The sequence below is a fragment of the Enhydra lutris genome, unplaced genomic scaffold (assembly GCF_002288905.1).
Source record: "Enhydra lutris kenyoni isolate GAN:26980312 unplaced genomic scaffold, ASM228890v2 scaffoldscaffold2, whole genome shotgun sequence".
In the NCBI taxonomy this organism is placed as follows: domain Eukaryota; kingdom Metazoa; phylum Chordata; class Mammalia; order Carnivora; family Mustelidae; genus Enhydra; species Enhydra lutris.
The window spans coordinates 7267522-7271636 of NW_019154086.1; the positions used below are offsets into that span (position 1 = coordinate 7267522).

Here is a 4115-nt window from a genome sequence, read left to right on the forward strand (position 1 = left end):
TTTTAATATTTAGAGTGAAAAGCTATATGCTTTCTAATTTAAATGAAAAGTAATTTGTAATTTAAATGAAAATCATATCTGTTGAGGTCATGAGTTGTGAGAAATAAATTCAATGAGTTCAGAAAGAAAAAAGGATGAAAAAAATTGAATGGATAGCATGATCCCAACTCCCTAATGTTAAAGCCCCTACATTTACATCTGGAAAGTACAGCACAGTTGCTGACTGGTCCAGAGCTAAAACGCATACATAGATCAAGAGTCATCTGACATCTCTCCTACAAAATTTAGGATTTCTCCTAAATCCTTCATTTAACATGAAGGATGAGAGGCTTGTAATGGTTAATTTTTATGTGTCAACTTGACTGGGCCACCAGTGCTCGGAAATTTGGTTAAACATTACTCTGGGTATGTCCGGGAGGCTGAGATTAGCATTTCAGCCAGCAGGCTGCGTAAAGCGGATTGCCCTCCCCAATGTGGATGGGCCTCATCCCATCCGTGGAGGGCCTAAATAGAACAAAAAGAAGGAAGAATTCACACTCAGTCTGTTGAGCTGGGACATCTGTCTTCTCCTGTCCAAGACTGGGACTTACACCATTGATGCTCCTGGTTCTCAAGCCTTCAGACATGGACTGAAACTACATCACCTGCTGTCTCTCCAGTTTGCATGGGACTTCTCAGCATCCATAATCAAAGGAGCCAAATTTTATAATAAATCTCTCTCTATACACACACACACACACACACATATACACATATACAGTATGTATAGTGTACATATGCCATAATACAGTATAGAATAGTATATAGTGTATATGTATGGTACACAGTATGCTGTATATAGGGAGGGTGTGTATGTACCATACGTGTATATATAACACCATTGGTTCTGTTCTTCTGGAGAATCCTGACTCACACATCTGTGTATCTGTGTGTGCATGTGTGTATGTGTATATGTACAGCCATATATGTAAAAGCACATACAAAAATATGTGTTTTTATATTATCATTGTTTACTAAGGTGGAGGCTTAAACATCTGCGGACAATTTCAGACAGGGCACAACGGCCGACAAATGCTAAAATGTGCCGAGGAAATAGGCCGCCTCAGAGAGAATTTCCCATGATGGAGAAAAAGGCTGGAAGAGCAAACCAGGCCGGAAATGACCCCCAAAGGTTGGTAGTGGCTCAGGGTGCAATATTTATGACCCCGGATACTTGAATACACCCCAGCTCTGTCCTCCTGGCCTCAGGGAGCTACATCAAGACCAAAAAAAAAAAAAAAAAAAGTCGTCTTTTTGGACAGTGGACTTCTTGGACAGTGGACAATGCACGATCTTCAAAACTTCCATTTGGAGCCCCAGCAAGCGCTCACCCACAGGAAGACAGCAGCCGCAGGAGAGGCTCTTCCCATCAGCAGTCAGAGTAATGCACCCATGCGCGGGGTAGAGGCCGGGGCCCAGCGGGCTGCCCTGGGGGGCAGGGGCAGCTGTGGCCTGAAGCTGGCCGTTGGACTGCAGCAGAGGCATGTGCCGCGGGCATGGGTGTGGGCAGCCTGGCCAGAGGCGTCAGGGCCCGCCCAGCCACAGAATCAAGGCTCAGAAGGAAGCAGCACCCCTGCGGAGCACACCAAAAGACCTGAGGAAAGGCGGCTGCCCAAGGGCTCCGGCAGGGTTGGGACCTTGGCTGTGAAAGGTGGTGAGCCTGGGTTTGGGTCCGTGCAACCTGGCACTCCAGTTGGAGCAGTGAGAAGTGATAGTAAGTACTGTGGAGTCCCGTCCACGGAGTCTTGCCTGCGTGCCAAGTCCACCCCCCGCATCCTTCCGCTGCCCAGGCTGGAGGAAAGCTCCGGGCTGAGGAAGGGGGCGAAGTCGGGGTGTGAAAGTATTGCTCTATCCTGGGGCCCCGCCTGCCGAGTCAGAGAAGAGCCGGGCAGGTCTTCAACCCCCTGGGAGCAGGCCTGGTGCTCCAGAGAGGGTCTGCACCCTCTTGCTGCAGAGCTGGGGTCAGGGGCCCATGCTGACAGCTGACGGGGGCACGTGCCTCGGAGGCAGAGTTACTCATGTTGCCAGCCTACCCCCAAGCCAACGGGTGGCCGAGGCACAGACAGTCTCGTGGGACACCTGACTCCCGGACTGGTCATCCATTACCCTGGGCTCTACTGTGCTGGGAAGGTGTCCCAGGCCCCGGAAGCTCCTCCTCCTCCCAATATCACCAAAGGGGCAGGGCCAGAGGTGGTAGCAGCAGGTGTACCTGGAGGGAACCACATAGGTGCAAGCTGGCTCTCTCAGAGGAAGAAGGCGTACTGTGCTCTACAGCTCACCCCCCAGACCTGCTGGGGTGATTTCAGCTGCTGGTGCCAAGGCTCAACCCACACTGCCTCAAACAGGAGACAGGATTTAGCGACTTGAATTGCCAAAAGCTCTAGGACAGATAGAAGGTCCACAGGACTTTGATCCCCAGACCCCTTCTCTGTTTTCCAGTGTTTCTTTCCACCACCAGTGGCAATCCCTGCCACTCACATTTTGAATAGGATAACTGAAAGGGAAAACCCCTCCCTGTCTTCCAGCATTGCACATATCTGTCCAACAGCATTAGCTAGAGCTGGATCCAGGCATCCCTCCTTACTTTCTCGTCTCCTGACTTTCTCTCTGGTGCTCAAAAGAAGCCAAGACCCAAACGAGGTTACGAGCTATTGCCTAAAGTGAAAAAAAAGTTAGTTCGTGATAATTGTCCTTAATCCTAAACATTGAGCAAAATGCTCAAATTCTGTTTGTAATCGTAAAAACCTGGGTGTGGCAGAAGATTCCTTCTGACTCCTTCGGAGGCTGGAGAAATTCTCAGAGCACAGAAAAGCAGAACAGGGCCCCTGGAGCAGAGGGAAGACAGAGCTTCACATGACCAAGTAGATTTATTCCTCTTAGGCCTCAGCTAGCTTCCTATGGGAGCCAGTGCTTAAAGAGGAAAGATTCAGAATAGTTATTAGAGCTCATTCATTATTTATGCTTCTTAAGTATTTCTGTTTATTCTTAGAGCAACTGGACAAAATAATTCTCAACTTAGCTTTCTTGTTATGTTTGTGAAACCCTAATTTGAAAGAACTCCACCTGAAATGCAAATTAAAATCACAATGTGATACCCCAATAGATAGATAGATAGATAGATAGATCTATCTGAATATCTAAAATTAGAGGGCCGCCTTCTACCAAACGCTGTACCAAGTGTCTGAATTCTCCCCAGCCCTGCTCAGGACTGCCTTGGATCCCCACCTGCCCATGCTCCTTGTCCCACGTCCCCTGCCTCCTCCGGGCTGCCTTCCCTCCCTTCTCCGCCAAGTGTCCCAGTGCAAGAGGCTGGCCTGATCTGTGACCCACCGTGATGCAGTAGTAAAACTAGATGATGGGCATTTAAACAACTCCTTGGGCTCTCCAGTAAGAGATTGTGGTACTTCCCACAACTGATAGTTCCATTTTGTGGGCCCATTAAAGGGGCATGAGACCAGCCAAGAAGGTGTTGGTGGTGGGCATTGTAGACCTCAAGCCGGAGAGCTTTGCCATCGGACTGACCTCTGGTGACTCTGAAGACCCTCCTGCCAATGTGGCAATTGGACGCAAAGCTATGTTCAAAATACAAAAATTCTTGTGTATCTGAGGAACAGTCAGCCATCCCTTACTTTCCATTCATCCCGGACCAGTCATTCAGGGTGGAATCCTTTTTGAGCACTTACATTTCAGAGTGTCTGTAGATGGACACCAACTTTTTTATTTTTACCCCTGCCTTTAAACATTATCAGCAGTTGATACCATGAAGATAAGCGGAGACCTCCAGATCACTAAGCTTGGCTGATATCATTTTAACCATGTCTGTTTCAAATCGGATCAGCTGCTACGGCTCCCCGTCAGTCTGGAGAAAGTGGCTTTGCAAGATCTGGAGACTCGAAAATAAAAACAAAAAGCAAGTTTCACTGTCTCTTCTTTCAGTGCAGCTTAAGCCCAAAATGACAACTTCAGACTGTGGTTTGCCTTTAGGAAGCTGTCAGAACAAAGACACCGAGCCATCATTAACAGAGCAAAGTAATACATTCATGCTGGATTTTATTCAGACTAAACTGAAAAGAAAA

General features: G+C 48.0%; 1 pseudogene; it reads left to right on the top strand.

The window, feature by feature from the left end:
- The first annotated feature begins 1431 nt into the window (after positions 1-1431).
- LOC111149294 lies at positions 1432-3841 on the top strand (annotated as a pseudogene).
- The last annotated feature ends 274 nt before the right edge of the window (positions 3842-4115 follow it).